This window comes from Macrobrachium nipponense, chromosome 19, assembly GCF_015104395.2.
Source record: "Macrobrachium nipponense isolate FS-2020 chromosome 19, ASM1510439v2, whole genome shotgun sequence".
NCBI lineage: Eukaryota > Metazoa > Arthropoda > Malacostraca > Decapoda > Palaemonidae > Macrobrachium > Macrobrachium nipponense.
In genome coordinates this window covers 44,861,741-44,887,050 of record NC_061088.1, presented here as the reverse complement: position 1 = coordinate 44,887,050, position 25,310 = coordinate 44,861,741, and the positions used below count along the sequence as shown (strand labels likewise).

General features: G+C 42.2%; 1 protein-coding gene and 1 long non-coding RNA gene across 4 annotated transcripts in view; one reads left to right on the top strand and one right to left on the bottom strand.

The window, feature by feature from the left end:
* The window catches only part of LOC135216796 (uncharacterized), a 38,106-nt gene extending 23,198 nt beyond the window's left edge, over nt 1-14,908 (bottom strand). The window contains exon 1 of the long non-coding RNA XR_010314926.1: nt 14,538-14,908. This is a non-coding gene — a long non-coding RNA (uncharacterized LOC135216796). The remainder of the gene's footprint in view (nt 1-14,537) is intronic.
* Nucleotides 14,909-17,103: 2,195 nt separating this feature from the next.
* LOC135216763 (UDP-glucose 4-epimerase-like) overlaps nt 17,104-25,310 on the top strand; it is a 153,017-nt gene continuing 144,810 nt past the window's right edge. The window contains exon 1 of one of the 3 annotated variants that reach the window (XM_064252258.1): nt 17,104-17,260. The gene's annotated coding sequence lies outside the window, so the exon portion shown is untranslated. The remainder of the gene's footprint in view (nt 17,261-25,310) is intronic. The other 2 variants (XM_064252242.1, XM_064252248.1) reach the window with 2 other exon arrangements.

Below are 25,310 nucleotides of genomic sequence, written 5' to 3'. Positions count from 1 at the left end.
AGTGAGGAAGGCTTCTCATAGAAGTTTAAGTAGTTCTAGATCTGAACTAATTCCAAGCTTGGATCTTCCCAAGGGTAAGTATTGCTACTCTCTTCCATTGCAGCCCCTTCTCCTATTGCAGAACCTGTAGATCCAGCGAAAGAACTTGCAGATCTAAAAGCAGCCTTCAAGTTGATGGAAAACAAAATGGCTGCCATACAAGGTAAGGCTAGTGATTTGTCAGTGGACAGTGATATGAGTGTCCCCAGTGTAGTGGAGGGGGCATCTGGTCGGCTCAGCAACGCTCCTAGGTCTAGACCTCTTCCAAGCTCACATGCCCAGAGGAAAGGAAGGAATGTCGAAAGCCGAAAAGGAGGTTGTGGAGAATCCCCACCAATCAGGTGTCCCTTCGGCGGTTTCTGTGACACCCCAGACTGCCAAGGACCGCTATTGTAAAAGCGTCCTACGTGAGTGTTTCTCGTCGTCGGGATCTTCATCACCGAGACGTGATTGGAGAGATTCCGATCGATCTCGGCCTCTCAAGAGGAGTTGGAGGGCGCCGACTATTGACTCGAGCCCTGAAAACTTCCCTGAGGAGTCTCCATCGGGAGTGAAGAAGGCAAGAAGAGCCATTCTTTCAACCAGAGTGAGAAGGAGGCAGGAGGTGGAGGCTATGGACTCCTCCCCTCCTCCTTCCCCTCCTCCCGAAGAGGATAAAGAGGAGGCTACTAAGAGGTTCATGATGGCGATGCAGGAACAGATTTCGTCGTTTGTAGGAGTCCTGTCAAAGGAGCCTCCTAGAAGGAAAGACACTTCCCTTCCTATTAAAAGATCCTCCAGACGTATGGAGGTATCTACCTCCAGGATCGATACTCCTACTCGAGGTGAGGTTTCCGGTACGAACCTGGATGAAACAATCAGACGTCTGGGCACCGGCCAGGAGTGAGGAGTCACCCAGGAGGCAGGAGCCAAGACCAGGAGTGAGGAGTCAACCAGGAGGCAGGAGCCCAGAGCCAAGAGTGTGGAGGCATCCAGGCAAGAGGCAAGAGCCAGGAGGCAAGAGCCAGGAGGCAAGAGGCAGGAGGCAGGAGCCAAGAGGCAGGAGCCAGGAGCCAAGAGGCAGGAGGCAGGAGTCAGGAGGCAGGAGCCAGGAGTCCGGAGTCAGGAGGCAGGAGTCCGGAGTCAGGAGGCAGGAGTCAGGAGGCAGGAGTCAGGAGCCAGGAGGCAGGAGTCAGGAGGCAAGAGTCAAGAGCCAGGAGTCAAGAGTCGGGGACTCGTTCCTGGAGGTTATGACTCTTCGCCAAATAGGAGCTCCTCTCCTTCAACATAGGAGGAGGTCTTGGAAGGACTCTCCCTCCAAACGTGAACTTTCTCCTTCGTCTGATCGAGGGTTAGACGAGTTGTCTGACGACGAACCTCCTGCTAATGAGGACTTTCTAGTTATAAAGTCTTGGCCTCATTACTACTACAAGAGTTTGATTCTCTTAGTCCTGCGCTCCTCCTTCTCCTCGTTCGCTCTTTTCGAGCTCAGCTACGGCTAAATCGTCGGCCTTTTTGAAAATGAAGCCTGCGATATCAATGAAGAAGGCACTCCATTCTTTAGATTCTTGGATGGACAAGAAGAAGGAGTTAGGAAAGACGGTATTCTGCATGCCTCCTTCCAGATTGCACGGGAAGAGAGGTATTTGGTATGGGACAGGAGAGACTATGGGTCTTTCTTTACCCGCCTCTGCAGATGCCGACTTTTCCAGTTTAGTGGAGGCCTCTAGACGTCACTCCTTAGGATCGGTCAGAGCGACGTGGAGCACTTCAGAGTTGAACCACTTTCTAAAGGGACTTTTTGTCACTTTAGAGGTGTTCAATTTTCTGGATTGGTCACTCGGAGTTCTGGCCAACAAATCTAAGGATCCGGAGTTTCTGAAAAAAACCCAGAAATTCTCCATAGCGTCCTGTCCTGCATGGACAAGGCAGTACGGACGGACGGTTCGGGTGAAGTGGCTTCCCTTTTTGGTGCTGGTCTCCTGAAAAAGAGATCAGTGTATGGTTCCCTTTTATCGAAAGGGGTTTCTCCGAGCCAGAGGACTGCCTTACTGTTCGCCCCTCTATCAGATCATCTGTTTCCTTCTCAGTTAGTGAAGGATATATCTCGCTCGCTAACTGAGAAGGCGACACAAGACCTACTTACGCAAACGTCCAAGAAAGGACGAACGGTAGTGTCGACGGTTAAGAAGGAATCTCGTCCTACTCAGCAGCCCTTTCGTGGAGGTGCAGCGGCTCGTCCCCCTGCCAGAAAGAAGAGCTCTGAAAAGAGAGGAAGGTCTTCATTTAGGCCCTTCAAGAAATCGAAGTGACTTGTTGCTCCTCCAAGCACCAGTGGGCGCCAGACTCCTGAACTTTGCAGGAGTATGGGCACAAAGGGGAGCCGACCTTTGGTCGGTGTCGGTCCTAAAGAAGGGATATGTAATCCCCTTCGACGACAGCCCGCCCCTAACATCTACGCCTCGGGAACTGTCAGCGAGGTACAGAGACCCGTTAATGCGAAAGACTCTCCTTCAAATGGTGGAGCAAATGTGGGAAAAAGAGGCCATCGAACTTGTGCAGGATCCACACTCCTCGGGATTTTACAATCGCCTTTTTCTAGTACCAAAGGGGCATGGGGGGCGGGGGGTGGAGGAGGCCAGTTCTGGACGTAAGCGCTCTGAATCGCTTCGTACAGAAAAAGAAGTTTCGTATGGAAACGTCCGCCTCTGTAATGTCGGCGCTTCGCCCAGGAGATTGGATGGTCTCTCTGGACCTGCAAGACGCCTATTTCCACGTTCCCATTCACCATTTGTCAAAGAAATATCTTCGCTTTGTGATAGGAGACAAGATCTTTCAGTTCAGGGCTCTGTGCTTCGGACTGTCTACAGCCCCACAAGTATTCACCAACCTGATGGCGAATGTAGCAAGATGGCTTCACCTAGAGGGGATAAACATCTCCCTCTACTTGGACGACTGGCTGATCAGGGCCAAGTCGAAGAGTCAGTGCTTGGAGGACTTAGAAGTAACAAGGAACATGATAGATTCGCGCTAGGGTTGCTCGTCAACCTCGAGAAGTCACAACTGATCCCCAGCCAGAACTTGGTCTATCTGGGGATTCAGATGGATTCTCGGGGTTTTCGGGTATATCCTTCGCGAGAAAGAATCGCTCGAGGTTTGTCGAGAATCTCGAGCTTCTAGAAAGAAAGAACAGCTCAGCGAGGGATTACCTGAGCCTTTTAGGGACCCTGTCCTCATTGGAAAAGTTCTTCTCGCTAGGGAGACTTCACCTCCGCCCTCTTCAGTTTTTCCTCAAAGAGGTGTGGAGTTGGAAGACGGGTCAACTCTCGGACGTCTTCCAACTTCCACAAGAAGTAAAAGATCATATGAAGTGGTGGATCCCTCAGCTTCAAAAGAACGAAGGCGTATCGCTTGCTCTGCAGAACCCAGACCAAGTGTTGTTTACCGACGCTTCGGAGTCGGGATGGGGAGCGACGCTGGGAGCAAGGGAGGTGTCAGGCACCTAGACAAAGGAACAGGTGTCCTGGCACATCAATTGCAAGGAACTTGTGGCCATACACCTAGCCTTAAAGTTCTTCGAAGAGATAGTCAGAGACGGGGTGATACAGATAAATTCAGACAACACCACGGCTCTGGCTTACATACGCAAGCAAGGAGGCACGCACTCTTTCTCCCTCTATCAGTTGACAAGACACCTGTTAACCTGGACGGAAGAAAGAGGCATAACTCTCCTCACAAGGTTTGTTCAAGGGATCAAGAATGTGAGAGCGGACAGACTGAGCAGGAGAAACCAGGTCCTTCCCACAGAATGGACTCTTCACGAAGAAGTGTGTCGAAGTCTTTGGTCCCTGTGGGGGAGACCTCACATAGACCTGTTTGCGACGTTCCTCTCCAAAAGAATAGAGACCTTTTGCTCTCTAGTAGAAGATCCGAGAGCCTTCGCAATAGACGCGTTTCTCATGGATTGGTCGGGTGTGGACGCTTACCCGCCTTTCCCCCCGTTCAAAATCCTGGGGAAGTGCTCAGGAAGTTCGTAGCTTCGAAGAGCACGAAGTTGATACTCATAGCCCCATTTTGGCCAGCCCAGGAATGGTTCACGGAGGTACTGGAGTGGATAGTGGACTTCCCCAGATCGCTTCCAACCGACACGATCTACTCAGACAACCCCACTTCGAGAGGTTTCATCACAACCTCCCAGGTCTCGCTCTGACTGCCTTTCGACTATCGAAAGACTTGTCAGAGCGAGAGGCTTTTCTCGCAAGGCTGCGGGCTCTATCGCTAGAGCCCGCAGAGCTTCGACGAGAAGAGTATACCAGTCGAAGTGGGAAGTCTTTAGGAGGTGGTGTAAGGGTCAGAAGCTGTCCTCCTCCAGTACCTCTATAGTGAATATTGCCGATTTCCTCCTCTTTCTGAGAGAGGAATCACACCTATCTGTCTCGACAATAAAAGGATACCGAAGCATGCTGTCTTCAGTATTCAGGAATCGAGGCCTGGACATTGCTAACGACAAAGATCTACACGATCTAATTAGATCTTTTGAGACTTCGAAAGCAGCTACTCCTAGAACACCTAGTTGGAATCTAGACGTGGTCCTGAAATTCCTTTCATCGGATAAATTCGAACCTTTACATCTGGCGTCCTTCCGCGACGTCACTAGGAAATGCTTGTTCCTGGTGGCTCTCGCTACAGCCAAGAGGACGAGCGAATTACACGCTCTGGATTCCACGGTGGGGTTCAAAGGAGATGCTGCCATCTGTTCTTTCCAGACAATGTTTCTGGCAAAGAACGAAAACCCATCAAAGCCTTGGCCCAGAAGTTTTGAGGTAAAAGGCCTATCTAACCTGGTAGGCAGAGAGATAGAGAGATCTCTCTGTCCAGTGAGAGCTCTTAAAATACTATTTAGAGAGGAAGAGACAGATGGGAGCTTGTCAACAAGGTCTTTGGTGTGCAGTGAAGAACCCCAAACGACTCATGTCCAAGAACGCCTTGGCTTTCTTTGTGAGAAGCGTTATTACGGACGCTCACAAGAACTGCTCGGAGGAATCCTTCGGTCTTCTAAGGTCAAGACGCATGAAGTAAGAGCAGTAGCAACGTCTTTGGCGTTCCAAAAGAATATGTCTCTGAAGAATATCATTGAGACTACATATTGGAGGTGCAATTCAGTGTTTGCATCTCATTATCTGAAGGACGTGAGAGTGACCTATGAGAAGTGCTTCTCGCTAGGTCCTTTTGTATCAGCAGATACAGTACTGGGTCTTGGAGCAAAGACTGATCCTTAATTTTGTGTTTTTATCGTACATAAACCCTCTTGTCAGATATGTGCTTGGTTTTTCTAGTAGCAAGCTCACTACTGTCGCACGGGAGCAGAGTGTCATTGCTGGTAGGGGATCAAGGGTATGTATGACTAGTAGGGGAGTACAAATTTTTTTTTTTTGTATATTTTGTAATGAAAGTGTAATTATGTTTTCGAGTTTTTTGTTGTTTGTGAGGAGTTCGGGATAACTCCTTACAATCTTAGAACTAACATGGATGTTAGGATCAGGTGATCGGGATCGGTTTTGTGCTCCTTGAACAAGGTGTATTGTCATGTTAGTGGAATAGCAACCCAATGACAAAGGCTTTAGGCTCTGCCGAGTAAGTGGAGTAAGACCCCATTGGCAGACCCACAAGAACTCTTAGCCATAGATCATTATCTCGCTGAGGCTCTTGAGGCTAAGCAGACTCCAAGGCAGTAGCCGCGAAGTCTTCAGCCTAATAAGGTAGGAACCAAGGTTTATAAATACCTACAACATATGTTGTTTACCTGTCTATTTCAGTAGTTAGCTGTCTCTTACCCACCACCAATGGGTGCTAATCAGCTAAGTATATATCTGGCAGGGAAGTTGAATGTATAAAAATGATATTGTCATGTTACAATAAAGTTTTATACATACTTACCTGACAGATATATACTTAGCTATAGACTCCGTCGTCTCCGACAGAATTTCAAATTTCGCGGCACACGCTACAGGTAGGTCAGGTGATCTACCGCCCTGCCCTGGGTGGCAGGACTAGGAACCATCCCCGTTTTCTAATCAGAATTCTTCTCTTCCACCTGTCTCCTGCGGGGAGGCTGGGTGGGCTATTAATCGTATATATCTGTCAGGTAAGTATGTATAAAACTTTATTGTAACATGACAATATCATTTTTCTTCTCTCCCTGATAAGATGGAGAGAGGTCTCTGGGAGTTGATGTTAAAGGAGGAGGATGTAGAAAGGGGATCTTGTACCCCCGCTCTACTATCTTGAGGGTCCAAGGATCCGCCCCTCTCTGCCTCCAAGCCTCCGCAAAGAATTCCAGTCTGGCCCCGACTGGCGTCTGAAGGACGAGATCTTCATTTGCTGGTTTTGGGTTTGAATGAAGCTCTTCCTCTCGAAAACCCTCTCCCTCGAGGAGCTGCTCTCGAGGGGGTGCCGCGAAAGGGTTTGACTTTCTTCGGGGGTTTGCTGAATGTCGAAGTGGAAGGAGCCGCTGGACGTCTTGAAGACTGAACCAAGAGGTCCTGGGTCGCCTTTTCTTGCAAACTCTGTGCAAGATCCTTTACCATAGCCTGGGGGAAGAGATGGTCCGAAAGAGGCGCAAAGAGCAATTCCGCTTTCTGAGCGGGAGATACCGACTTAGCGGTAAAATTGCACAGCAGTGCTCTTTTCTTCAGGAAGGCAGTTCCAAAATGAGAAACTAGCTCCTCCGAAACCATCCCTGACGGCCTTGTCCATACATGACAACACGCTGGACAGCTCCCCCAGACTGAGAGAATCAGGACTCCTAGACTGAAGGTCTAAAACTCCCAGACACCAATCTAGGAAATTAAAAACATTAAGGGTACGAAGCAGTCCTTCAAGTGGTGGTCAGTCTCCACCGGAGTCCAGGACACCTTAGCAGACGATAAGAGAGACCTCCTCTGAGCGTCCACTAAACTGGAGAAGTCACCCGAGCGGACGAAGGAACCTTTACTCCCACATCCTCCTTGGTCTCATACCAAACTCCTCCTTTCCTGGCGAGTCTAGAGGGTGGATGGGCGAAAGTGGTCTTGCCCTGATCCTTCCTTCTGGACATAAAGTCTTGAAGCTTCTTAAACGCCCTCTTGGTCGACAGCGATGTCTTCATTTCGACGAATTCAGGGGTCTTAACGGTCTTGGAAGACGAAAGTTGAGAGGGAGGAGACCTAGGGGCTGCCGGCTGGAACTTCTCCCCGAAGGCTGAACGTAACAGCCTAACAAGAACCTTGTAGTCCGAGACAGCTGAAGCTACCGGCTGTTCTTCTTCGACGGAACTCCCTGGACTACTAAGTTCCCCTTCCTCCCTAAGAGGAACTGGAGAACGGCCCATCAGGAGAGGGAGTACGTCCAGCAGTCTCAATCCTGAACAATGACTTCCGTTGATTGGAAGTATCCGCTACAGGTACGGAATCGGCCTTACGTCGATCTTTAGAGGTACGGACATCTTGCGAAAGAGGAGCGTCCTTAGAAGCAACGTGAACTGTCTTAACAGAAACGTCTCTACGAGAGGAAGCGCGAGCTTCCTGACGAGAGGCGCCAAAAGCGTCCTGCTTAGCCAAGCGAGCGTCCTGCTTTGCGTCCTCAAAAGCGTCCTGCTTCGCTCGAAAAGCGTCCTGCTTCACACGGCGAGCGTCCTGCGGAGCGTCCTCAAAGGCGTCCTGTCTATAACTCGAAGCGTCCTGCTTCGAACGCCGAGCGTCCTGCCGAGCGTCCTCAAAAGTGTCTTGAAGAGAGCGCAAAGCGTCCTGTCTAGAACGCCGAGCGTCCTGCCGAGCGTCCTCAACCGCTACCTGCCGAGAGCGCAAAGCGTCCTGCTTCGAACGCCGAGCGTCCTGACGAGCGTCCTCTCCTGAGAGAGTAAAAGATCTGCTAGGAGAACGAGAACGTTGACGATCCGGAGGCGGAGAGAGAGACGAGCGAGACGAGAGAGAATGAGGCTGCTTCGTCCTCTTGACGGGCAGCCGAACGTCCTTCCTACGCTTAGGCTCGACTGCTGCTGGGCGAGTCCTCTGAGCCATCAGCGACGTAATCTGGTCCTGAAGGGACACAAGGATATCCTTCGTAGGTGACGAAGGAGCGAAAAGAAGGGGCAGGACTGAGCTGCGAGAAGGCGAGGGGCGAGGGGACGCCTCCTTCCTTCTAGCAGGTACAGCTATCTGCCTCTCAGGTGAACACGCCTGTGCGTGGAAACTAACGTCCTCTTCGGTAGAAAGCCTTCCTCTCTTCTGCGGAGGAAAGGCGTCATAAGCGTCCTCTGACGAAAGAGGAGACATAGGACGTGAAGTGTCCTCAAAGCGAAAGGTCCTTTTCAACGGACGCGAGTCTCTCCGAGCGCTCCACCCACCCTTGCGAGGGGAGGACGCTTCGGAGGCACGAAAAAAGCAATCTTTCAGGACACGCGCTCGTGCGCGCTCCTTGGCAGCCTGGGATTTAGCAACAAGGCCTGCCGAAGGGACGCCAGATCGGTGGGAGCCCCCGTAACCCTCTTGCGGCTTTCGACATACCCACTCCCTGAGTCCTGGGAGTCCGATAGAGGTCTAGGCCTAGAGGCATTATGGGGCCGATCTGACGCCCCCTCCACAACACTAGGGGCACTAACACAAACTTTCACAGGGCCGGTTTCTAGGGCCAATACTTTAGATTCGAGAGCACGAATAGACTCTAGAATCAGAGAAAGGGTATTACCTTCTCCAGACACAGCACTGGGGCCCGAAGGCAACAAAACAGGATTAGGTTGAGCAAAATCTACTGGTGTTAGAGGAGGAGAAATGTTACTATCCTTACCTTTAGTAGAACTGCCCTTGGAGGAAGACCTCCTGACTCTATCGCGCTCCAATTTACGTCGATAGGTCTCATACATCTTCCATTTATCATCATCCAAATCCTTACATTCATTGCACCGATCATCAACCACGCAAACATGCCCCCTGCAATCCATACAAACTGTGTGAGGATCAACTGAAGGTTTAAGAAGCCTCACCTTACATTCACTCCTCACACACACTCTGAAACTTCCAGTACTTGATCCAGACATCATGTACCCAGAAAAGCCAATCCAAAATAAAAAACCAATCCACTATTACGCGTGCCAATCCAACAATCCAGAAGTCGATACCAAAAGTCAATCCAGATAATATTAAGCGAGATAATCAAAAAATCCTAGACGGAGGTACTGTAAACAGATGTTTGCAGCACCGGCGACAGAAAAAATATGAATAGAAAATGGGAATGGTTCCTGATATCCGCCTCCCAGCGGCGGGAATGGGTACTACCACCTGGCCGCCCCACTACGTGTGCCGCGAGTTTTGAAATTCTGTCGGACGTCAGAAATACAGCTATATATATATCTGACAGGTAAGTTTCATGAACAAAATGCAATATTTCTTCTATTATCGTAAATTTTGATAATTATTGTCAAAGAAATTGGGAGAAATGGCATCTGTAGACATTCCCCGAGTCGTGAAGGGAGACTTCACTTCAGTCAGCTACCAAGTCCAACCATCAGTGCGAGCACAAACTTCAAGTAGTCTACACGTTCGATTTCACCTCTGACATTCGCTTGCTTTTATGTATGTTTATGTATGTTTCGGCATGAATTTCATCATGCAAATGAGGAAAAGACAAGGAAAACATCTCGCTAACATACAGACGAAGAAAAATCGCTCAAGTATTATTACAGAATATAAACATACGCGTAGTTAGTGAAGAGAGAGGGGAGGGTTGCGTAGGAAGGGTTGCGTAGTAACGCCCCCGTCTTGCCTGACAGTGCACACGTCACACTGTGCCCAAGGCTACGATCTTTGAGCAAAGAGATCTTCATTTATGATAAATAACAAAGTTTTGGTTTTTTAATACTCAAAATACAATATGAAATTCATAATAATCATGATTTATTAAATTGTCTTTGTAAAAAGAGAGTACACCTTCGAGTTTCACCTCTGACATTCTCTTGCATTTACGTTTGTTTATCTTTGTTTCGGCAAGAATTTCATCATGCCAAAGAATAAAATACAAGGAAAACATCTCGCTAACATACAGAAGAAGAAAATTCGCTGTAATAAGCCGAGTTAGTGAAGGGGAGAGAAAGAGTTGCGTAGGAAGGAGTGCCCCAGGCTACGATATATGAGCAAAGGGATCATCATTTATGATTAAATTATGATAAATAAAATAGTTTTGGTTTATTAATACACAAAAAAGAAATATACATTCGTAATAATCATTATTTATTAACATTGTCTTTATAGAAATTCGAAGGAAAACTTTGAATGCCCGTATCTCAAAACTATACTTATTGACCTTCAAAATCTATCTTCTCACTTAGTTTTAAAGCTATAACATTGGAATTTGGTATATAACTCAGAAAGACATTATAGAACAATCAAATAGAGCCCTTTTTTCCAATTTTTGTTTCATCTTTTTTTTATAAATTTTTTTTCTCCTGATTTATAGGGTTTATTTTTTTTACCATATTGAAAAATTCATATCTAGCAAAAAAAATGACTTTTAGAAAAAAAACTCCTCATTCGATTGGACGTCTACATCAGGTCTATATATGGTAGTAATCCTAGGTCTTAATATTAAATATCAAGGGAGGAGATAGAATTTGAAAAATGGTTATTTTCAGGATAAATCGCCCTGGCATCACAAAACCGAAGGTCAGAGGTGAAAATCATATGCGGTTTGGAGATGTCCCAAGTCACCTTATAAGTGGTATGAATATCAAAGTCCTGTCCTTAAAAAATGGCATTAGCCTTAAGCGACTTCCAATGTCTTCAGTACTCTCTCCATAGACCGCTGCCAACAATACTGACTATCAGCGACCCTCACCAAAGACTGACTAAAAACTGCCTCAAAACTCTGATCCCAACAACTAACATCAACTGCACCAGCAGACAACCCAGAACTTACCAACAGCCAATTCAATTGCTAACTATCCATCCAGCAATTATGCCCTCTCTCTCTCTCACACAGACGTTGTCATATGGAACTCCGTAACTCCTCCATACTGCCTGATGGCAACAAACTATGGATAACATTTTCAACAATATTGACAATTGTTTTGTATTTGTAGATGATATTCGATGTGCTGGCTAAGATGAAAAAGATCTACTAGGTAAATTAGAAACAGTCTTAAAGAGAATGAAAGAACAAGGTTTAACACTCAGAAAAGGTAAATGCAACTTCATGGCCAAGTCAGTGGAATATCTTGGATTCAAGATTGATGCCAACGGTATTCGCAAAACCAATGATAAGTTGAAAGCAGTAAAAAATGTTGAAGTTCCCAGTAATGTAGAAGAATTACAGGCTCTCTTAGGTTTTATTACATTTTATGGCATGTTCATTCCAAGTCTTGCCACCACAGCATCACCACTATTGGATCTACTCAAGAAAGGTGCAGAATGGGTTTGGTCAGGTGAATGCCAACATGTATTTGAGAGTATTAAGCTTGAATTACTCTCACCAAGATTCCTAACACATTTTCACCCAGACTTGCCAGTAAAGTTAATTTGCGATGCCTCATCAGTAGGTATTGGTGTGGTGTTAGCTCATGTCATGCCAGATGGAGTTGAAAGACCGATCGCATTTGCATCACGTACCTTAAATAAAGCTGAAAAGAATTACAGCCAAATAGAAAGGGAGGGACTAGCTCTCATTTTTGGTGTAAAAAAATTCCACATTTACTTATATGACAGACAGAAATTTACCTTAGTAACTGACCACAAGCCATTATTGGCTATTCTTGGTTCCAAAAGTGGTTTTCCTACAATAGTAGCAGCAAAATTGCATAGATGGGCAGTGATATTGGCAGTCTACTCATATGATTTACAGTATCATTCCACAACAACATAGGCAATGCTGATGCTTTGTCCAGACTTCCAACAGAAGCAGCTCCAAGTAGCTTTGAATCTAATGTTTTGATGACTGAAAATTTGTCAATGCCCATTAATGCCAAGGAAATTGCTGAGAAAACAAAGCAAGACCCAAAGCTATCCAGAGTGTTACAAGGTCTTATTTCAGGTCACATATTATAGCTAAGCAAGAAGAATTTAAAAGCTTTTCTTCACTTTGGTCAGATTGTTTTACCGAAAGTGGATGTATCATGAGGGGTCCTAAAGCACTTACAAGAAATTCATGCTGACCACTTAGGTATTGTAAAGTCCATCATGGTGGTCTAATATTGACAGGGATATTGAAGCCTTTGTAAAGAACTGTCCAGGATGCAATGCATTTCAGAACAATCGTCAACGGATTTGTTTGCATCCATGGTAGTATCTTCAAAAGGCATGGCAGTCTCCACTTAGACTTCGCAAGTCCATTTTTAGGACATTACTATCTTATAGTTGTAGATGCTTACAGTAAATGACCTGAAGTCATTCCTATAACAAATATAACATCACATGCTACCATTAAAGTATGCAGGACACTTTTTGCAACACTTGGCTTGTCTGAAAGGATTTTCACTGAAAACGGCACTACATTTTGCTCAGAGGAATTTAATAACCTCTTAAAGCCAAATGGCATCTCACACACTACATCATCTTCATACCATCCTTCTTCTAATGGAGAAGCTTCAAGCATAACATGAAATGCAGAATTGCTACACAAAAAATTGTAGGTACCCAAATTAGCAAATTCTTATTACAATACAGAGCAGTCCCCATCTTTTTTTTTTATTAATGGGAAGGAGAGTGAGAACCAAGTTAGATTTAATGGTCCCTAACTTTCAGGCTGAACAAAATAACAGAGGATATAAACAGATGGAAAATATAGGGCCAGTGATGCAGTTCAAGGAAAATGACTGTCGTGGTACATAAGTAAAACGATCACGTTAAATGGGTCTCTGGTGTAGTTAAGAAGAGTAGAGCACCTTCATTATGAAGTAGAGGTTCAAGGTGTTGTTCACAAAAGACACATTGACCAGTTGCAAACTGATATCCAAAACTCAGATGCAGATTCACAGTAGTCTGCAGTTGAGAATGCCGAGAGTGAAAACTCAGAGGCAGATTCACAGCAGTCTGCAGTTGAGAATGAAGTGAGAGATAGAAACAAGTTGGGCCAGAGCAAGAGAGGTATTCTACCGGACCGCTTGAATTTGTAGTTTTCATATACTGTATCTGTTCTTTTATTTTTGTAAGGGGGAAGAGGTGTAACGTCTCAGCAGTGAGCTTCCTTTCTGTGGTTCCATGCCATGGTAGGCGTGAAGTTATTTAAGAATTGTTTTACTTCAGTATTCAATTGTTGCTCATGAATGTGATGTTTGTATTCGTGTGTTTTGTGCATTTTCACGCTTCTGTGAAAGTAACTTTTGTAGTGCATGTGTTTTGTTTTGTTTGTATGGTGTTTTTACGTTGCATGGAACCAGTGGTTATTCAGCAACGGGACCAACGGCTTTACGTGACTTCCGAACCACGGAACTATCACCAGAAATACACATCTCTCACTCCTCAATGGAATGGCCGAGAATCGAACCCGCGACCACCGAGGTGAGAAGGAAACACCAAACCAACCACGCCACTGAGGCGCTTGTAGTGCATATGTATCAAAAAGGAATGACTGTTTTGTTTGTACGGTGTTTTTACTCTGCATGGAACCAGTGGATATTCAGCAACGGGGCCAACAGCTTTACGTGACTTCCAAACCAAGTTCGGAGGAGTTTGAATTCTATCACCAGAAATACACATCTCTCACTCCTCAATGGAATGGCCGAGAATCGAACCCGCGACCACCGAGGTGGAACGCAAACACCATACCAACCACGCCACCGAGCCCCTTTGATGACTGTTTTGTAAACTTTACCCACGCTGGATGAATTCCCGCGGACCGGCGTACTCTTGACTCAATAAACAGCTAGCAAGAATAAAGGACATGCTGAGCACGTCGTCGTATCGTTCTCACCCCGAATAAACGAGGATGCGATAGCCTAAGTTATGCTTACCGAATACATCAAACCATCAATAGTGTCTCATAAGACAGTATCACTAAAGAAGATATTTCTCCTTCGGCAGGTGAGAGTTAACTTAAGCTATTTTCAAAGACGTATTTAGGTTAAGCTAGGCTATCCCATGTCGGCCAACCTCACAGAAGTGATATAATCCTGTTACATGATGTTATACACTGAAATCTGTGTTTCTGTATAGTCATCATTGATTCCCATTTCGTCGAGTTTTGGTTAATTGAAACTCATAGCTGACGAGCTTGGTTGGCGTGTAATTCTTCTATTTTATGAAGCCGGAAAACAATATGGCGGGCTCGTTTACGTACTGACAACAATAAAAAAAAATATGGAAAATACATCCTTCGATGCTAGCAGCAAATAAAACACTCACTTATGCACAAAGCATCAGAATATTACATGGTGAATTACTATTTACATAAGCTTCACCAAACTACAGAAAAACAATTACTATTCTGTTTACCTACATATCTAACAACTTTTTAAAATTAACAAACGACAAAATACACTTTGTTTTCTTGCTTACTCAACGATAAGAACTCTTGAAGAGTTACTCTGTGCAAATCATTTCGTAGAACTGTTGGGAGGCATGATGACACTGTGGGAAGAGTCCACAATACAGCCCTGTGGCCGAACGTTCCACTCTCCTCTCGTCCCGTCAGAACGTCTCTCTCCTCTTCTCTCCTCCGCCCCGAGAAGTGAAAATGAAATCCTCTCGGCTCCGTCGCTCCTCTTATTCACTTCCGGAGACGTCGTAGAATAAAATGATTTCTATGCGACCACATAATCTTATCGACATCAATGCATACCAACCCATTCTTATCAGCGAGTCTTTCTTAAATCTTAATCCGCGAACGTCAGCCTCCGATAAGTTCTAAACAGGAATACGTTATTATTCATTAATATCGTTCGTTAATAATCCCACCGAATCCCATCTTTAATTGCTGGATTCTGTCTCCTCAACGCTTCAGTAACAATGCAGCTATGTATGTTGGCATTTTAGAAGTGTTAAATTTACTGTAATTTGAGTATCTACTTCTTTATTTCTGGGCACGAATTCATGAATCTATTGTATCGTGATAAGTTTTATCAATACAGTTCTTACTTTTATTACTGATATTATTATTGTTTTGTTATTATTATTATCATCAAATAATATCGTAATGGTTAAGATTTTCAGTCTTTTGAATTCGCAGTATGCAAAAAGACAGAGCAATCCACTGATATATCCTTTACTGGAAATTACGTAGACATTAGATAAGAAATTGGCCGAAATTAAGGATATATATATAATATCTATTTCAATTTTATAAAAGTTTGACCATCCTGTTGTTATCAAAGACATAATGCTGGAAATGGCCATTGTAATAATAAAAATTTCGACAGATAGTGCAATAATACTGTTTAGATTTTTCACAAATTACTTATCATTCAGTGTTAACCATTTTGTTGCTCATTGTGGCTCCCATATGATTCACTCTTACCGGAATCTTCTTATTATCTGGAAACTTCAGTCATTCCAGGTTCCGTTCTGATCATTGCTCCTGACCTCGGGTGCTGACAGTAAGTCTAATTCCGCTCTGTAGTAACTGCGTTCATCCCTGTTGATAAACAATCTGGCCTTTAAAGACGGAAAAATTGCACCATTCTCAGAATCTGACTTACTTAACAGTCTGCTTGTTGAAACTGTTCTTGCTTTTTAAATCTGCTTGAGAAACACCCCCCCCCCCTCTCTCTCTCTCTCTCTCTCTCTCTCTCTCTCTCTCTCTCTCTCTCTCTGTGCAAGTTGAGTGACGTAATTGGTCTGGTGTATCCTTGGTTTTACCGGAGATTATGTTCTTTGCCTAATCTCTGCTGTGTTACACCACCGACAATGTTGTTACATTTATTATTAACATCATCATTATTATAAAGTGACGGAAAAGCGGCATATGCCAACTTAGACGCATAATTAAAACCAGGATTCGATAAAGTATATTTACCTGAAGCATCTCCGTTTCTCATACGGAGTAATGGAATTTCAGCTTAGCCACGTCGACAAAATATGCCCGCCAGCTGACTGGTCGGAGCCGGGAACTACTACACTCATTCGGATATTCGACGATTGAAATATAGTCCTGTGCTTGAGATAACTCGGTTTCTTTAGTTCAGCCGTGACAAAGACCCCTCCGTAAGACTTGGATCTTCAAAATGATTATCTGTGCTTATGCACTTTGGAATTGGAGTCGACTTAGATCCGTGCCGAATTATCGTAATCATTTAATTGTTATGATATACTGTAGATGGTACAAAAAGAATAACTATGTATTTTTGCCAAAAAAGAAATAAAAGTAGAAACTCTTATTTATACTGTAGCTAAATGTAAATTTCATTAGCACTATGCCCTTGGAAATTTCATTGAGGATATTTGTTAGATACTGAAGAATGACAGTATTTCTGGTTTACATAAAAAATGGCAAGTTTCCCTGCTAATCATTTTGCTAATATAGTTCTGCAGTGGTTTTACGTTTTCTTCAGTTGTGGTCAAGAGGCCATTTTCTTTAATGTTATAGTTAGTCAATTCTTCTTCTTGGTAGTCATTATTTCAAAAATAATTCAGTGTGGGAACATTAAATTTTGTAAAGTGAGTGTGGCAGGCTGGATTGGATATCTGATAAAAACTTCCTATCCTAGGGGTTCTTCTGTTAATGCATAATTTTTACGTCACTTCTCTGTGGTTGAGTTTGTGGCAGTAGCGTCATCCTCTGCGCATAATACCACGTCATCTTCTCTTAACCCCGATACAATGACATTTGGGCATTTATTTTCTTCTGCAATTTGAATGACCAAAACATTTTGTATATTGTTCTTTATTTCAGACGCAATGGAGTTCAAATACTGCTCTAGAAACGATTGCATAAAAAAAAAAAAACTTGTGGGTTATGTCGCAAGAACAGACAGACTGCAATTATTGTCAGCAGCCACGACAGACCCGTGCTTAATTAGACTTTTCTTGTAAGATTAATGTTTGTAAGTGTCATAAGGAACTTAAGCGTAGTTCCTGGAAAACTTAAGAAGGTTATTGTTATATAGAGAAATAAGTGTTTAAAAGTTTTTACGACAATAAATTTGCAGAATATTGCCGAACTGGTAGCTATAAGTGGGCGGAGCCTGGTCGGGTATTATCTTAGAGCTCAGTCGGGTTTGTACACTCAGTTCCAGTGGTTTCCTTGCTGCAGTTCCAAACTAAAGTCAGACGTCGGAACAAAGGTAAAGTTCTGTATGTTTTGGTTGTTTTTAACATCCTTTTAAAAAGTAGATATCACCTACCATGAGATGTCTTGACATTACCCCGTAACTTCCTTTGATAAAGTGTGAAGATCTTAATAGTTGCTACAAGCAAGTGTTTTGTAACTCATAAAAATTAGTTTCTATATTAAATATTAAGATTTACGCATTGTTGTCTGAAAAATTGTGTGTTCAGGTCGAAAGGATAAGTTACTGAACAGCATTCTGTTGTTACTGAAACCGTTATGTCACGAGAAGGCGATGTACAGTCACTGTAATCCTGTAGGAGTGCTATTCAAACAAAGCTTTTTAGGGCGAAGCGCCGAAGTCTTGTCTTCTCTAATAGTAGACAAACTGGGTTTCCACTGCAGTTTTTCTTCGATATCGGAAAGAATTCGTGCATTTCCATCCTGCACTTTAAGGCATTGCAAAGAAAGGCTGAAGTGTACTTTGATTAGTGGTATGATAGTCGGTCATTTTTTCAATCAACGTACGGAATGGATATTCTAGGTGTAAATCTTATCAGCAAGGTGTCAAATCCCACTTCGCGGTGAAGTTATCAACACACTTAAGAATCCACGAGATATTGATTATGTGATAGTATTAATTAGATGCGATAATTACCCAGGGATAATTAGTCTTATGATAAATGAAGCCGTAGCAGAACCAGTGCGACTTTTGCAAACGCTGCCACAGCCTGATCGAAATAGCTCTGCCAAGAAACTGAATTGGATATAACATAGCATAACGTTAGTTACTTTTTTCCAAGTTTGTAGTATTTAACGATTATGCCGAATAAGTGCGAGATGTTCGACTAAGAAAGTATATTACATTTATGTATAAAAATTTGAAAGAAATCGTGGCAGGTAACTACGGCTAAAAGTATTTTGTAATAATGAACCTATCATTCTTACATACGTTATGATTATTATAGCATTCGTGTATGTCGTGACGTGACTTGTGACTGCACTAGTACCTAGGTTTTTATATTACGGGCCTGGCATTAGTCTGAGGACATTAATATCCACTAAGTAATCTATTTACTTGGACCCGAAGTGATCGTTCCTGGGAAACAAGAGTAGAATGGAAAATGAATTTAGGAACCTTTCATAAGAAATTTGTTATGCTGACTTTCATAATGATGTTTATTATAAATACAGATAGTATATGCTGATAATTTTAGAGTACCGCTGTTTGTGTGCGGCCGTGGAAAAGGGAGAGATTATTCCAGTAGGCTATTGTCTGAAGTGTTTTTGTTAGAGAGAGAGTCAAATCATGTGAGTGGCAAAATCTACACTTGTAAAAATATAAAATATGTGATGTTGGATAGGAATATTTATATAGTTATTTCACTGATATTGTGTATGTGAATGGGTGTTCGTTCTGTTCACGTGTACCCGATGCATTGCATATTTGGTTATTGGGCGCTAACAAAAGCTTAAGTATGCCATCCGTGCCTGACTACGTTACAAATTTCGTTATGTTTGCTTGTTAGTGCAACACGACCACAAGAACCCGTTACTGCACCCCACCGGTTAGACCTGGCACTAAATGGATACGTTATGTAGCTCATGAAGAAAAGTCTTTTATAGATATATATATATATATATATATATATATATATATATATATGTGTGTGTGTGTGTGTGTGTGTATTATGTATATATATTACAATATAATAAATATTTATATCCTAATACTATATGATATATATATATATATATATATATATACGTGTATTTATATATGTATATATATTGCAATATAATAAATGTATTGAAATATATATATATTATTCGAGCTACAAATATCCTTTAATATCTAATTCGCTATCCCTCGGAATTGATATATTTTCATATATATAAACCGAAGGGGAATTTTTTTAGTTGATAATAATTTCATCCCATCATGGGATCGAACCACCGTCCGGACAGGGACGAAATCAGGACGACAGTGACGTTAGCGATATGGTTAACAAGTTAGGTTATAATTTTATACCGATTCTGACCTTACAAATCACCGTCGAACTCGGTTATTCGTAATTAGAATCGATATCCAACCCCCTCTACCATGTTACAAATTCAAACGTTTGACGAACATAGCCACAATATGAATAATTATCACATCACCGTGATTCATATAAATTATTTGAGCTACAAATGTCCTTTAATATCTCATTTAATCCCATGAGGGGTTGAATTATTAGAAACTAAAAAATTCCCCTTCGGTTTACATATATAAAAATATATCAATTCCGAGGTAGAGCGAATTAGATATTAAAGGACATTTGTAACTCGAATAATTTTTATGGATCATGGTGATGTGATAATTATTCATAATATGGCTACGTTCGTCAAACGTTCAAATTTGCTAACATGGTAGGGGGTGGGATATCGATACTAATTACGAATAACAGAGTTCAGTGGTTATTTGTAAGGTCAGAATTGGTATAAACTTAAAACCTCACTTACAATAGCCGAATTGCTAACGTCACTGTCGTCCAGATTTCGTCCCTGTCCGCTGGACGGTGGTTCGATCATATGAGGGGACGAAATTATCATCAACTAAAAAAATTCCCCTTCGGTTGACATACATGAAAATATATCAATTTCTAGGCAGAGCGAATTAGATATTAAAGGACATTTGTAGCTCGAGTAATTTATATGAATCATGGTGATGTGATAAATTAATTATCATATAAAATATATAAATAATATATATTATTTAGAAATGGTATTATATATATATATATAGATATAGTAGATATATAGTATATATATACGAATTTATTATTATTTAAAATAATATAATATATATATTAGGTAATATTATATAAATATTATAAATAAATTAAATATAAATATATATATATACTAAATGTATATATATACATATAAAACTATATATATATACATATATAACTATATATTCTATATATATATGTATATATATATACATATATATACATATATATGTATATCATCATCATCATCATCATCATCTCATCATCATCATCATCATCATCATCAGCCGTCGTTAATCCACTGCAGGACAAAGGCCTCATACATGTCCTTGCACTCCCTTCAGTTTACGGTCTTTCTATGCCAGTCTATACCGGCAAGTTTTCTTTGCTCATCAATCCATCGTCTTCTCTTCCTTCCCCTGCTTCATTTGAAATCTCTAGGGACCCATTCTCTTACTCTTTATGTCCGTCTAGTATCTATCATTCTCATTATATGTCCTGTCCACGTCCATTTCTTTTTCTTTCTTGTAAGAATATCGTCTACTTTAGTTTGCTCTCTTATCCACGTTGCACTTTTTCTGTCTCTTGGTGTTACTCCCATTATTATTCTTTCCATAGCTTTTTTAGCTGTAACTAATGTAGATTCACATCAACCCTTAAGATGCACCTGATTGGCTGTTGATAAGCCAATCACAGGGCTGGAAACTCTATCTCTCTCGAGAGTTCACATAGGCAGGATGTATGTTCCACTTCTCCTGGGGGATAAGTCTTTCAAAAGTATCCCTCAGGAGAGGTGGAACATACATCCTGCCTCTGTGAACTCTCTCGAGAGACTGAGAGTTTCCAGCCCTGTGATTGGCTTATCATCAACAGCCAATCAGGAGCGTCGTAATGGACTGGCCTAGACATCAAATGCACGGTTGATGTGAATTTACTATAGCTTATGTTCTAAGGCTTTAGTAATGCTTCAAGTTTGATGTTTACCAAAAGCTCTCCATGCCATGGTTTACCAAAAGCTCTCCATGCCATGCTTATCCTTCTTTAAATTTCAGTCTTATGTCCTGGGGAAACACTTACTGTCTGTCCTAAATATTATATTTATTAGCAATCTCTAGAGGTTCTCCCATAACCCTTATTGACTCTGCAGTTTTAACTCATATTCATTTTCAGTCCTACATTTCTGCTTTCCCTATTCAAATCTTCTATCATCTTTTGTAATCCCTCCCCTGATTCACTGAATAGAACCAAGTTATCTGCAGATCTTAAGTTGTTAAGATATTCCTCATTAATGTTAATTTTTGTAATTATCTAATTTAGCAGGGATGGGGTCTCAATCGGAAATTTCTCTCATTATGTAAGTTTAGGATTGCTGTACTACCCGTATAGATATCTTCAAGTGTTCTAACATAAGATTCATCTATTCCTTGCATTTGAAGGGCTTTCAGTAATGCTGAAGTTTTGACAGAATCAAAAGCTTTCTCATAGTCTACAAATGCCATACATAGTGATTTATCATATGCCATACATAGTGATATATCATATGCTGCTGATTTTTCCTTTAGCTGGTTAATTATGGATATTGTCAGCTATTGAATACTTGCCTCTAAAATCTGCCTCCTCTCTTGGCTGATTAAAGTCTAGTTATGGAGGAGTTATGGTAGTTCCATTTGACAACATCCTTCGGGTCATCTCTTCCCTGCATTCCTCGCTGTTCGATTTTATACGGGTAATGACTATGCCTATTATGTTTCCCCCCACTTTGAGAAATTGAGCATAGAAATGAATACCAGGTACCTATTAAGAAGAAATAAGAACGGGAAAGGAATAAGTATTAAACCGGCGATGGTCAGTAAGTTCCACTAGTTTCCATAGCATCCAAGGTCAGCTCGAGGAATATGCAGAAAGCGTCAGGTGGTTTGTCACAGTCATTTCCTTTGCTTCTACTCACTGATGGTGTAACAAGAATTTCTTCAATGATGACAGGTGCTGTGATCATCAGACTTCGTGTCGTCATATTGTTCTGAAATTTTTTTCTTCTGACGAGAAAGAAATCTTCGTTTGCATCCTCAAGGCCACGAGCCTGGCTCTTTGTTTTGTCTTGAAGTCTCCTCTGAACCATGAGTTTCTGTTCTATTGAATTTTCGATTCTTTCTTTTGTTAGCAGCCATAGTGACCTCCGTGCTTGCACGGCGTCTTTTGCGATTACTGTAATGAGAAGTTATGCCTTTGGCTATAGGGGAAGGTGGAAGTTAATGAAAAAGCTCATTTGTGAGTCATTGAGAGTGGGAGTTGCTCGTCAATTAAAAAAAAAAAAAAAAAAAAAAAAAGGAGGCAGACTGAACAGAATCGAGTTGATGGGTGGCTGTAACGCGAACATCTGCCTTGACTATGCGGGTGTCGATGACTGGGAGACTGACTGGCTTGTGAGTGAGCTGATCCTGTATTGGGACCCTCGCGGGATGGGATGGGGCAGGTGTTCTCGGGAAGCGCAGGGACCGGGGCTTTGATGGTTTTGCCCACAGTCCTGACTTCACTAGCATGTCAACTTAGACTACGGCGGCGGAATGTTAGAATTCAGTTTATACTGTAATCTTATATCTTCGTTGAATAGTAGGAAATGAAATGTGGATGTCAGATGTCTCAATACTTGGAGCATTATTCCCCATTCGACTTTTGCAGACTGTCGAAAACTATCGTTTTTAAAGGTATTGTCATGTTTGTCATTTTTCCTTGTCTCCAATTTGTATCTGAAGGATTTGTGAATCTTATCCGCCGTATTTTAAGTTTATATTCAAGGCCACAGGTCATTTCAAAGACTAGAAAATTTTAGTTATTTTTTCCATCCGTACATCTGGGGAACTTTGGTAGTTAAAAGTGTCTGATCTCCAGTATTCATCACTACATTCTGGCCCTTTTGACCTTCCCACAACTTTAAAGGTTAAAGATCAGTAAGGATCACTATTTTAGTTTTCTCAGATTTCCATATAACAGTCAGGTATGTATGTACCTTTGGGGATTGTGATTAAGTTTCCCAATATAGTTTTTGTTTTATCTTTATTTACTTTCAAGGGCACTGTTATTTATCGGATTTTAATGTAACTTGGTGGTGGATATGATTGTCTCCAAGAAGGCCACAGGTCGAATAAAGAATAGTGCTTCCTGGGGATCATTTTGTGTCTCTTGATATGATGGAACTTGGTAAATTTGCACCGTGTGCTTTGAAATGATCCTTCCTTCATTACCTTTTCTAGTTTTGAGGTCACAGGTCATTTAATATCTTTTTTTTATATTTAGGCAACTGGTAGATAAATAACCTTAAGTAATTTTTTTAGCATGTCCTGTTTTTGTTCCAAGAGTAAGGAAAATGCAGACAAATAATTTATTACTGATTTTTATGTTCTTTTTAGGGTGTTGAATATTGTGGATATTTTTACCCAGAGATTATTAAAGCATTTGAAACTGTTTCTCTATGTCTCGAAAACTAGCAGAGATGTACTGCCTCCGAAGGTGTTGTCAAGAGAGTACTGAGGGTGAAATGGAAGCTCCTGGAGGGGTAATATTTTTGGGTGATGAATGCTTCTGGACTGGTTGGTTTTGAGGTTGATAAGGATGCTTGTGGAGGGGTGGGTTTTGAGGGTGAAATGAATGCTTCTGTAGGGGTGGATTTGAGGGTGAAAAGGATGTTCCTGTAAGGGTGGGTTTGAAGGTGCAAAGAATGGCCCTGGAGGGGTGGGTTTTGAGGTTGATAAGGATGCTTCTGGTGGGGTGGCTTAGTAAAGAGTTCAGAGGTCTTAAGGGAGTCACGACTGAGATGACATGGGTACGTGTTAAGGATGGATGACGAGGAGCGAGTGAAGAGGGTCTGGGAAGAACTTGTCAGAGGGAAGGAGATCAAGACGGAGACAGGGAATTAGGTGGCGAAATAAAGTGAAAGAAGAGAGAAGAGGGTTTGCTGGAGGACGATGCCTTTGACGGAAGGCAGCGGAGAAGGCGCACGTCGCTAAGTGTGCTGCCAGCAACCTCATCCCAAAAGGGTCACTGAGAACCGAAAGGCCAAAGCTGGAACATCATTCTCGAAGGGGAACAAGGAGTGATCCAACCTCAGCTTACTCGGGGCGCGTGCTAAAATCTAGTCACACACAGTCTTGTTTCACCAACGAAAATTTAAACGAACATATTTTATTCAAATAATTGTTCTCTACTGTTTAACATGAATATTTAACTCAGTGCGAAACGCCTAATTCAGACCTTTTTAGGCTTGACAATAGTCCTTTCCTACTCACCCAACAGCAACGACAACAAAAAGAACAACAAAAATAACAATAAAAAGAGTAGTTATTAGGCTTACTTCTTGAGTAAACAAAAATATGATACACCTGTAGACGTGTATACTAAGCACAAAGATATTAATATGGTATAATGAAACTCCTCGTTTGCGCGCTCTCTCTCTCTCTCTCTCTCTCTCTCTCTCATCTTCTCCAGAGTAATGAAGGTCATACGTCTGAGTTCTCACAGTCGTATTCCTCCGCCTCCGCGCTTCGTTGCTCGGAAGTCAACAACTTAAGGATTTGAGTTTGCTCTTGGAGGTTGTTTTGAGGCTTCTGTTCACGGTTACGATCAAGCTACGCAATCGTTTCCTCCCTCCCTCGAACACACATCTCACTGTGAAGTTGACAACGCCAGGTTCGACTATGGGCGATGGACGAATGGTCTGGGTTAGGTCCCTTTAGTCCAAGGCAGAAGAGCTACCTCTCTCTATAAGGTAGTTAATAAAGATATCTCTCTCTAGGTAGTTAATCTAGTGAATGTCTAGAAGGAAATAAATCTTCAATAGTTAAATACAAGACCAAATAATACGACTAATAAAACTGCTAAATAGTTGTCCTGATACTTACACCCGACTATTGCAATACCCAACTATTCCAAATCTTCGATGAAATATATATTACGGTAATAAGATTGTAACCATTTACCAGATATGTTTCATCATATACTTTCACTCTCGCTGTATGTAAAGAATCGTGAAAAGCCAGTGAGCAGAAAAACAATAGAATAGCTGACTTGTCAGTACTGTTCGTGCCGATTCTTGTTCTCTTTGTAGTCGCTTGCATTCCTGCAAGTGGTGAATTCAGTACTATTATTTTGGTTATTTGTTGACAATTATGCATAGACATATTTCATCAATGATTTGGAATAGTTGGGTATTGCAGTAGTTGGGTGCAAGTATCAGGGCAACTATTTAGCAGTTTTATTATTTGTATTATTTGGTCTTGTATTTTACTCTTGAAG